The sequence below is a fragment of the Mugil cephalus genome, chromosome 2 (assembly GCF_022458985.1).
Source record: "Mugil cephalus isolate CIBA_MC_2020 chromosome 2, CIBA_Mcephalus_1.1, whole genome shotgun sequence".
Classification (NCBI taxonomy): Eukaryota; Metazoa; Chordata; class Actinopteri; order Mugiliformes; family Mugilidae; genus Mugil; species Mugil cephalus.
Genome location: NC_061771.1, coordinates 1305700 through 1317938, shown reverse-complemented (window position 1 = coordinate 1317938; position 12239 = coordinate 1305700).

The following is a 12239-nucleotide window of genomic DNA, read 5'->3' as shown; positions in this document are numbered from 1 at the left end:
CATCAACCAACTATTTGTGAAAGCGGTTTTAGTCATCCTGGTAACAGTACTGCAAAAAGAAATCAGAGGTTGTACTTGTTTTATTCTATTAATGATAAATAATATGATGTTCTAACATTACAGAGAAATATTTTAGGATATACTGTCTTATAGAAAAATTGTGAGGCTTCAGCAGAGTAACATATAAAACTGTCAACTAACTAACAGCAGGACAGGAATATGTAAAAGTGGCACCTACACAATAACAGACATTGCTACAGGACATCATCTACAACCAACACACATGACGATCTTATACGCTATATGATGTAAGATTGCTTAGAGGAGCAGGCCACCAGGCTATTCATCTTGCTTGCCAGAAGTTACTTTGTAAGAGCTTCAGCTGTAGTTATTTACTGTTTCATTTACAGATTACCTACTTATCAACATGACTTACAAGATGACAGAAACCTACAGTCTGTAAAATGCTGTCCTCAAAGGGAACTTGTCTCCTTGTGGTTATAGCACGGGAAGTCCTTCTTTGCACAAAATACTTGTCATCCGACTGCCAACATTAGACTTAAGTTATGAGAACACTGCTGTTAGACAACATTATATCTTTGAATTTCCTACGTATGTTATTTGCTCATTCCATGACTAAACTGATAATGGGTGCCTTGCAGTAACATACAGTCGATGTTACCTTAGTATTTTTTAGTTAGTTTAGTTAGTTTATAGTATTTATTTATTTTTACATGACTTCTTATGTTGTAGGCTGCCTTAAAATGTTACTTGTGATTCTGTGGTTACAACATGGTAAGTCATGTACACAAAACACTTGACATTCAAGTGATAACATCAACTGTTGTGAGAACACCACTGCCACTTCCACTGTTGACATCTAGAATCCACAGAGGCTAACATTTTAGTAAGCTAATGACCAGATAATTTAATGAAATGGAAATGAAAAGATATGGTTAAAGAATATGAAGAATTCACCATATGACAAAATTACATATATATTAACTTGCCATTCATGCAAACAGCAGCAAACGTGTCCCATTACAAGGTTGTGAATAACACAAAAGAGCATCAGATGGATTTCTCTCATCAATTCAATAAACACTGCTTTTGAAGGCACCAAAAAAGTCTAGTTGGAATGAGGGCAGACAGAATGCTACAGTGACTCACTAAAGCTTCTTGAGGCCTTCACTGGTACAATCAAATACTTTGTGAACTCTATACTGCAGCATTTTGAGGTGGATGTTCATAGTCTTGTACATGGAAATCGCAGAGATCCATGGCATGAGTTGTGGTATGACAGAAATGTGCAAAATGGATGCTGAGTTAATATATTGTAATTTCTATAGGGGTTTTCTTGAGAAAAAATTGCAATGCCAATGCATTTCCAAAATGAAGTTACCCAGTCGTTAGCTGGTCGAACTGTCAGGTTTAGCTCCAGGTAGTTCTGACTGCACCAGAGGACCAGCTGTTTCACTTCCCTTCTGCATGAAGGAACTCCTGGATGAGTCCAATGGTGGTATCATCTGCAAACTTCAGGAGTTTCACAGAAGAGTCCCCTGAGGCTGTGTAAAGGGAGAAGAGCAACTTAAGTGCATGTAAACACATTACTCCCAAAGAAATTGGACTTCTCTTTATCCAGAACACCCAGATAATGTGACTGGAAATCGATTTTCCCCGCCATGTACGGTGTGTACATGGCGGGGAAAATTGAACTTTTAACTGGACAACGTGTGCGCATGTGCCACAACCGCTGTGCTGGTGTATAGCTAAAAAAAAAACATCCAAGGAAGTCGTCGCAGAAGAAGAAGGCAAACAGCTGGTAGAAGAACCACTTGATGGATAGTGCACATCTTATCTGCACCATAATTAGCGTGCACAATGGTACGAGATTAAAATCGCTGTACTATTATCCACCATTTTCTCTGTTGCATGTAAACTGTGACAAGTACCGTATTCAGAAGCTCGATTATACTGTGTATGTAAATGTACTGATTGAGATCCTCTGCCAGACAGAGGCTCTGCCATTTATAATTCAAAATTAGACACAACTGCTTGGGGGTGAGGAGATTTTCTAATGCTAACAGAATCATGTAGCATTATCAAGGTGTCCCTTGTGCCTCCAGAGCAGTTGTGACTCATCACAGAATGGACATTGGCCAACACTTTGTGCTGTTCTGCATGTTTTTTGAGTTGTTCCTAAAGCGCTTTTGGAAGTGTGTGTCTGTGTCAGGCTGCATCCTGCTGGGGATGGCTGCTGCCGTCAAGGAGCGTCTTTGCTATGGGGTGGGGGTACCTAGTCTGGTCTAGGTAGGTGGTACATGTCTAAGAAACATCCACGGGAATGCCAGGTTGAAAGGTTTCATAGCACATGAATTGTCACAAGGACGGTCAGTGTTATTTACTGCACCTGTCAGTGGTTTTAATGTGGTGGCTGGTCATTGTATACACACACATACACGCGCATATAATTCAGAAACATATTAATTTAATTTAAAGTAGAACGCACATGGCCCTTGAGGAGTTACTGGTTTTTGCCCGAGGGGACACATCAGTTGTGGGGTTATTAGAGTAGGGAGGTCCTGCTGCAGTCCACTTTCGTCACCCTGCTATGATTGATAACATCCACTGCAATCACTGAGAGTTAGACAATGGTGCTAAATGAAACCTTTCACTGTTGACTGTGCAGATTGGAGCCTTTCTGTGGTGTGGTCTGTTCACCACTAGATGGTGACAAAAGAAAAGTATTGACCAGTATTAACCACGCCACTTGCTTAAAGGAAAGTATTTATTTTTAATCAAACTTAATTATGCTTAATTAATTTTGTCACCTGCATTTAATATGGGAAATTAAAAAACTGAAAAAGTAAAATAAAGTCTGCAAGTGTATTTTGACATACAATTAATGTGGGTATTGGTTATCCTACAAAACAGTAATGACGTTAAACACAGGGGTAATAGCTTATAGAGTGTATAAACATGTCCATACATACCATAAACCCAAATAAACACACAATTGTACAGTTGAGGTGCTCCTTCAAACTTAAATCTTTTCCACATAAGTTAAGATCTAAGAAAAGTGCAAAACACGTATTTCAGATATGTTATTTGTATATCAAATCAGTCAGTTAATAATGAATACTGTTTACAAGAGTTTTTCTAGCTGATTAATAAATGATACTCTATACACAAATAAGTTTAACTTGTGCTCATTTCCAGTTGTGTGCATTTAATTTTTACTTCTGTTTGAAAGCGAGTACAATTTTTTGGCTTCATGATGTATAACACACGCACACACACACACACACACACACACACACACACACTTGCTCGCTGCTGGTGGGCCGCGCTGCACAGTTCAGTGTGTGGGTGGTCCAGGCCAGGTGGAGGAAAGAGGGATTAACACCAGGCCTGCCCATAGGAAAAAAAAATGTAGAAAGGGAGAGAAATTAGGAGATGGAGGATAGATACACATCTGTCCACCAGATGTGCTGTTCGGCAAACAGAAGAGGTTTATGAAATATAAAGAAGGGAATGAAAATGCTTTTGGTCACAGGGTTCTCTGACAACTGGGTGTATTGTGACTGAAATAACGTGCAGCCTTTCCCTCCTAGTTCAGTCTCTCTGTAGATTTTCTCAGTGCGTTTGGATTTATTTGTCTGTCATCTGGTTATAGAAGTAGCACAAATACATCCGCACGTTCACAAACAGTTGCTCTGTTCCAGTTCCTCCTACACTGTAATGCAGTGATGACCACCTGTCAAAACATGGTCAGAGTGTTTTGGGAAGGTGGTGATGGGACAAAATAAGACAGGTTGTGTATACACAGGAACAAGGAACTGATTTTAATCATGTGTTAATAAATAAGTCAGTAATTATGATTTACGGGTATATATTTTCAGAATTTGCCTTTTAAGTAGCACTCTCTTGCCTCAGTTAAATTCCAATACATCATTTCTCACTCTCACGCTCACTTCATTGATATATTGCTTTTATGAATATTTATTTTTCTATTTCCTCTTCTATTCTAATATAGCAAACACAATTTTAATTACTGAATCAAGGACAGACTAATTTATTTGTCTTATTTTAAAAGTTCACTGAATGATAATGTCATTACCATGCCTGTGGTAATAATTAAAATCCTAAAATAAATAAATAAAAATATGTTCAATTTGGTCTTTAAATACAATAAATACCTTTTATTCACAAGTAGAATAAAGTATTTCCACAAGTAAGCTGACAATAAAATGCATTATGAATGTTCAACAATAAAAATGAGATAAAGAAACAGAAAAATGCTTTTGTAATTTGTGTCATTTCTGCAGACTCAGTGGAAGGAGCTTGTACTTTTACATAAACTTTTTGCCAACTGTTGTTTTCAAGGTCATGAATTCACCAGATGAAAATAAACAGGAATTATTATTATTGAATTATTGACTTTTTCGTCACATAATTCACATTTTCCAATTTTACTAATTAAACTGTTTGTTTTCCTCATTCCAATCTGTTCCCTGTCAGTCACATTTTTCTTCTGTCTCTTCTGTGCATGTATGTGTGTTTCATTTCTGCATTTAACCAGCACACAGCATATTACAAGAGATTCACAAAGTGCTCCTTTGAGGTCCAGCTTTGGGTTGAGCGTCCTTTTTTTTCTCTCTCAGGCCATTTCCTCTGGAGCATGTGTGTGTGTCTGTGTGTGGTTTACGGCTGTTTACATAGCTAACAGTGGGTGAGCTCTGTTCAACAAGCCCTACCTCTGGGATTCAGGCATTTTTAAGTCCTATAAACTCTGTAAGAAAGCTGGATCCAAATTAATAAAATTTAACTGGATAAATATGTGGCTATTGCACAACATGACATAAAACTGTGCTCTTAAATGACAGAATACAATGTGTGTTTACAAGGTCCTGTCCATGGTACTTTGTATGTTATGTTGCATATTAGCATACAATGCCCTACCTGCTTCTTCACACTTAACCTCTTTTCTTGACCTTATAATGACATATTAAGGAAAACAGAGATCTTGGAATGGCAAATGCACATATCTTGGCCTTCAGGCCATATTTGCTCCATCCAAGCTACAATGTAGTGATGCATTACCTGAAACTATTAAAAGTTTTTTTTTATTGATTCTCTGTTATTGCGTCCTGTTAGGGTTTATCCCACTTGGCTGGAATAATAAATGGTGGAAAATGAAATGCCTGCATGGATTCCTTTTGAAACTAAATGTTGTCTCATGTAATTACTTGGATGCTGAATAGAGAGAGAGGCCTGCGGTTATGAGAATCGTGTGTGTGTGTGTCCGTGTGTGTGTCCGTGTGTGTGTATGTGTGCGTGTGTACATGTGTGGGTATTTAGACCAAAGAATCAAGTCCATGATCTGTAATAATTGGCATGTGTGCCCAGTCACAGTCATTATAGAATATTTTGAGTCAGGGAGTTGACAGCATAAGTAACAATGATCGCGAACACACACACGTATGATATTAGATTGAATTACATGATGATAATGAAATATAGAAATGAATGGAAATGTTGCCTGATTGTGGCTCTGGAAATCTATTTGATGACATTTAAAACACACAGAACAACAACAGAAATGACTTTATCTCACTCGTTTTAACGTAATTCAATAGTGAACCTGTGTACACACACTCAAGTGCACTACAGGTCTAGACGAACACATTGCTTAAGCAGGGACAGTCATCCTGTGTGTAAATCATTTGTTTGAAACAAGCTTGTGACACTCATCACAAGTCTGCTCTTTTGCCTTTGTGCACACATGGAAAAACATTACATAACACATGCTCTCTCCTTGTGAAGTCTTCTGTCAGTGTCACATTTGCATGTAAATGTAATTTCAGAGAGATCTTGCAGTTTTTCTTATTATATTTTCTGTTTATTTTGGCAGACGGATCAGAATAAAAGTTGATTACAGTTGAGTTGATGACTTTTTAAAACATTTTTCATCCATCCCTTTGATTTAGTTCAACCACATGAATAATGCTGCGAACATTACCCAATACTGAACTTTCTATTGAAACGCATGTCTTACACTTTCCACTGTCTTCTCCACTGTGGTATCCAAGGAGCATCAGATTCAAAGCATCTATTGTTGTGAATGGAGCTTTCTGTCAACACACACACACACACACACACACACACACACACACACACACACACACACACACACACACACACACACAGAGAGTGCCTTCAACGGGCACTCTAAAATGAAACAGACTCCCTCACATCATTGTTCGCGTCCCATTCATCCTCCCACACTTAAAAACCAGGGAAGGTTGCATCTGTATGATCTAGAATCTGCTACAAATCTGGCAACCATATGCTCAGACATATTCAGCTTTTATGCCTTTCAACTTGGTCATTTTTTCTCCACACATGTTCATGCATCCCCCTTGTTTTGCATCCTCATTGTTTTGAAGTGAATCCTAGCATTGTGTGGTTGCTGACAGTGTGCCACTTCTGCTATGTGTCTAGTTTGAGGGGGATTGTGGTTCAAGGGGGGCTGTGCTATGCTTGTACAGACGACACAGACCTGCATTTTCACCCATGTCTGGTACAAGATGTCAATGACTCTGCGGCGTTATGTAGATTGGTTCCATATCTCTGTGTGATGATTCTTCTTGTTCTGTTAAATACTCTGAAGACCAGAGAAAACAGATGCAGCTCATACCATGAAGAATTTAATTCTCAAAATAGGGACAGAGTCATTCTTTGGTCAGCATAGCACTGTAGGTTAATGCCACAAACAATTCAGACAGTTATCCTAATGGTAATATTCAGTTTTGTAATTACTAAAATATTCCTCAAATTAATACAGAGCTGTGGATTACATGGCTAAAGTGCTATGAGCAAGGCCCAAAGGCCCCACAGCTCCAAATGTACATGCTATAGTAGGGCTGGGCTGTGTACCAGTTCATACCAAATACCACAATTTTTTCCCGTTATGGTATGTATTTTTAATATACTGGCAAACCAGTGTATTTGAGCACACAGTGTTCTGAACACTGTGCCTCATGACACTTTCAGTCCAGACCATTTTCAGTGTAGCGCTTTTAAACACGCAAGCGGTGACTGCGTCACTGTGAGGGGCGATGAAGATGGAAAGTTCTGAAAAATGAAGACTTCGAGGACTTGTACGAAAAAAAGTGCCTTGTTGGTTGTTTTTTTTATTTATTTATTTATTTTTTTTATAGTGACCAGTAGTGATAGCCAATGTGATTCGCAAAAAAGGTTCACTACTCGAAGTTACAATGACACAGTGCGCTCTATTAGGACATCTAGTGGACAATAAAATGTAGTACATTCGAGACCGGTTTTATTGCTTCATATTTGTGTGGGGCTTGATTTGCCACAAACATTCCTATTTGACTCCATGACATGTATATATGGTTTAAATATTATGAATAAATGACGATTAAATCAACAATAAAAGCCATCCATTTATGCAAGATCATCACTTTTATGACGTACCATGAACCCCACACACTCTACCACCTTGTGATAGAAACTTCACAGTTCTTGGCTTTCAAAAGAGATTGTGACCATCCAAGTGGCATAATTCAATTTCAATCCAACTCCACACTATTTCACACTGAGATCAAACAATAATAAAATATAACGGCAATAAAATAAAAACAATCAAAATGCATGGAAAGATTTACACAACATGAATCACAATATAAAGAAGATGCTTACTTACTGCACAATATAAAATATAACAGACCACAGTACAAACATAACTAAATATAATGAAAAAAAAGTATTGCTTAAAAAAACTCTGTGCATTAATATGGATAATGTAGCAGTGTGCTACCTGGAGGCAGCATAAAAATTCCAAAGTTCTGGTCCAATGTTGGATGTCTACTTGTCAATAAAAACATGACATTTTACATGGTTCCTTAGGCAGACAGGATGGTGGTCTGTGCAGCAGGACATTAAAGAAAAAGTGGAGACTATTTCTGTGGGAGTACCTGATGGTAACTCTTGCTGCTAATATTTATTTAATTGGTGAAGTTTACTCTGTTAGCCTCCAAAGTGAGTCCACTTGCTGCATGTTACATTATGCTCTCCACTTTCTACTCCAATTAAGCTAGTTGGCAAGAAAATGTTACGTTTTCAACACCTAATTACCTCTGTTTTTTTTCTGTTTTGCCTCCTGCAACAACACACTTTTTAATAATATACTTTAGTTGTAGTGGGTTTTGGTAATATTACGAAATAATAGTATATAAAGTGGTATTAGTAGTAGGCTGCCCTGTGGTGCCTATACTTAGGCACCACAGGGTGTCAATACTATATGAGATTGATGCAGTTATATTCTTGCAGCTGAATTTTGCTTTTTTGTTTCAGTGTGTGTGTGTGACCATCAACGGCCCTCCCTGGGAGCTAGTTTGTTTTGGTTTGTTTTACTAGTTTGATCTTTATTGAATGGAGTGACCTTCTGTGGAAGGGAGGACAGTGCTACACCTCAATGAATAGAGGGGGAGAACAAAGGACAGAGAAGTTGTGGAAGGACGGACAGAGGAAGGGAGGCATGTGGTGCTGGTAGGAACTGGTAGGACTTCCAAGTCACCTCACTCAGGATTGAGGGGGTCGAGAAGGTTTCTGTGTGGAACTCTGGAGAGATGGGACAGTTCAGGTTAGTAGGGGTGTCCCAATGGAGGAGCCAAGTCAAAGATAGGGCACACAGTGATAGAGTGAAAGAGCAGTCCAGCCCTTATTAGGCAGGATTCATCAACTCTTCTTGATGTGATCCAGCACAAGCTGGATGGTGACACCACGCATCCATGTGGGCATTCCCTAAATATGAGTGAGACCATTACCAGGACCCAGAGTCAAGTCAGGAGACCCAGCACCCGAGAACCACTGCCCCAGTGAGGGAGCACATGTGTGCCAAGACCAGAGTGAGGGTGAGCACCCTCAAACCACCCAAGTGAGAACAAATCGGAGCAAGCCAGTGTGGGATTATTCTACAATATGTATATTGACTGTTGTCAAAACAAAAGCGTGGACAGCTGGGATAGGCTGCCTAGTGAAGATACTTGGTAGAAGAAGATGAGATGAGATATACCATGATACTGTGAGAATTTTGAAAAATACCAGGATATACACTTTTGGTCATAACACCCAGCCCTATGTTACGGTGTAAATAAATGGATAAATTGAAAGCAGAAAAAAATGGAGAATGAGTGCATACAAATTAATTAAGGTAACAATAAACCAACTAAACTCAACAAAATCCTGCTAAGCAAGGACTGTGTTTCCCATCCATAACAGTGAGATATTCTTCTCTGTTTACTGTTTTGCTCCACCAGAACTTCCTCCACCCCTCCCTGTAGGAGAGGGTGTAAAGTCATTCCCTGCTGTGTTGCCGAGACCAGGGCTTCAATGATGAACATATTCTACTATCAAATTATAAACAATGTAATATAAGTCAAAAAAAAAAAATTTTTTGTTTACTGCAGGAACATTTATTCCATCTGGAAGTTCAAAAGCTCATACATGATCATAAGAAACAGCAATTGCTGGTAAAGGAGAAATGTGCTTTTCCAGAGGTGACCAGGGTGATGCATATGTAAATGCAAGGCTTGTCAGTAGAACAGACCAAATCTTCAATGTTTTCGCAGGGTGATATCAATAATAAACTAAAGACTTCCTTGATTTATTCAAATAAAAGTCTCTATGACAACATGTACAGCAAGTGAATGCAGAATGCTGAGTTTGGACAACAATAATTTTCATTAACAATAAGATATAATGAGTAAATTAGATGTATTAATAACTAATTCAAGGAATTACTAAAGGAGTTAGTTAAACAAACAAAACCAAAAACTTAGCCTAGAAAAATAGTTAACCAATATAATTAATATGTTATATGTACTGTGGTTAGCACTGATGTCTCACAGCAAGAAGGTCTGGGTTGAATCTGCATGTTCTCCCTATGCCTGCATGGGTTCTCTCAGGGTACTCCGGATTCCTCCCACCATAGATAGACATGCTTGTTAGGTTCATTGGTGATTTTTGTCTCTGTGTTAGTCCTGTGATGGACACGTGACCTGTCCAGGGTGTACCCCGCCTCTCGCCCAATGACAGCTGGGATAGACTCCAGCACCCCGCGACCCTCTAGAGGCTAGAAAACAAGTGGTTATAAAGGATGAAAAAGATGAGAATGTATTGTTAGTAGGACAAACAGCATTTTCCACAAAGTAAAAAATATTCAGTCATTCCTTCTTTTTTGTTTCTGCATTAAAACAACAAGTCACACATTATAGTGTAGAATGGGTGAAGACTGAGGAGTGACATTTGAGTCTTTCACTAAAATAACAAAGCTGCCTTTGACTTTGACCTTGTATCACTTATCCTCCCCCTGTTTTCCTACTCTTTCTTGCTACCCACTGTTTGGCCTGAGGACAGTGACAGAAATGCACTGGTTTCAATCAGAATCACTTCCCTTTCTCAACTGTTTGTTTTTGCCTGTTCCAAAAGATCAGTCCAATCCAGTTACTTTACGTGTAATGTGCATGTGAATATATTAACAAGGAGTCTAAAGTTTATTCGAAAACTTTTTAATAATGCTGAAGAACTCATTAATGATCCCTCCGTTTCCCCCTCCCTTGTATCCCTGGCTAGGGTCTCCAGCACCTGTCAGCTCCACTTTTTTTTTATGAGCACTGGAGGCAGAAGTGGATACAGAGCAGCAGGGTAGAGCGGTTTCAAGGGAGGAGAAGTAGGGAAATGGGAGGAGGAGAGGAAAAGGGGATATTGTGATATTTATGGGCTGCAGGGTGGCACAGCACATTATTGTGTGGCAAAGCTGAGGCATTCAGGGAGCAGCTCGCTCCCTTTTCTTTCAGGCAGTACAGGACTGCCACAGCTGGCTAGTATGCTCTTTTCCCCAAGGTATGATCCAACTACAACACTTTCTTCCAGATCAACATGTTACAAGACTTTTCAACGGAGCAAAAAAATAAATCTGAACCTAAAACGTTTGGCATTCTCAGCAGAACCGACTGACTGAGATTATCGGCCTTCCTCATTTTATGTTTCTGTTGACCCACTTTTATCTTACTTTATACACAACATCTGAAGTTTAGTCTTGTGTTATTTTTTTTTATGTTGACCGTATTTACTGGTTTGCACATCCAATACAGATGTTTCTTTGCTAAATTACTTTTGAGTGTTTGTTTAACTTACACTCCTTTGTATGATATCTTCTCTAGTGGTCAGACCTCAAACTAGTGGAAAAAACACGTCTGGGATAACATCGTCCTATGTGAATGAAGGGAAAAGCAAAACACAAGACCCGTCTCTGCTATATCACAACCACTGATACTGGCCAGACCTGTAACGAATAGACTGATTTGACCAGTAAACGGGGTAAATGGACTCACTTTTTATGTTGTTTTATGTTGCATCTGCAATTTCTTGTATTGATGCAATGACAATAAAGATTCTACTGTAGTCTAAGATGATTGTTCCAGTTTATGCCCATGCTCATTGCTTCAAGTCATGGTATTCCTCCTGTTAGGGATCTCAGGATGTTGCTCCATATGCACTCTGCTTACACGTGATAATTGAGGCAGAAGGCTGCAATTTTTGCACAGAATTCATAACACAGAACACAGTGTGGAATGTCAGAGTATTTTCATGAGAGTGGAAAAGCATCTTCTACTAAAACGCTCTTAGTAAGGAACTCTATAGACAAGAAGCTAACAGTCAAAATAATGGAAGTGAGTTTGACATGCTGGGAGATGCTGAAAAGCTTGTGGAAACATGTTTCAGGTGTCAGAGAAGTGTGGTGTCTTTTCCTGCTCAAAGTGAAAAGGCAGGTACAGAAGTTGTATCACGCCAGAACCTAAATAAGTGGCTGTTCTTCACAAACCAGTGAGTCCCCCTGGACTGATTTGATTAGTCAGAACTGGCTTACATTGATGATGGCTCATTTGCATGCCTAATGGAGTGTGGGCAGGTGAAACAGGTGGAGGTAAAACACATAGCTTTGGTGGTTTTTATCTACAATGACTTACACCAGAGAGTAAAGAATCAGCATTGTTTTCATCTCATATGAAACCATATGTGTACATATCTAAAAAGCATTTCAAAAAGCCAAAGGCAACTCTATGGTTAACCCATCAGAAAATTACTTGACCAGAAACTGGTGCACCATTTTTTTAAAAGTGCTTTTTGGATATACCGTGACCTGGATGACT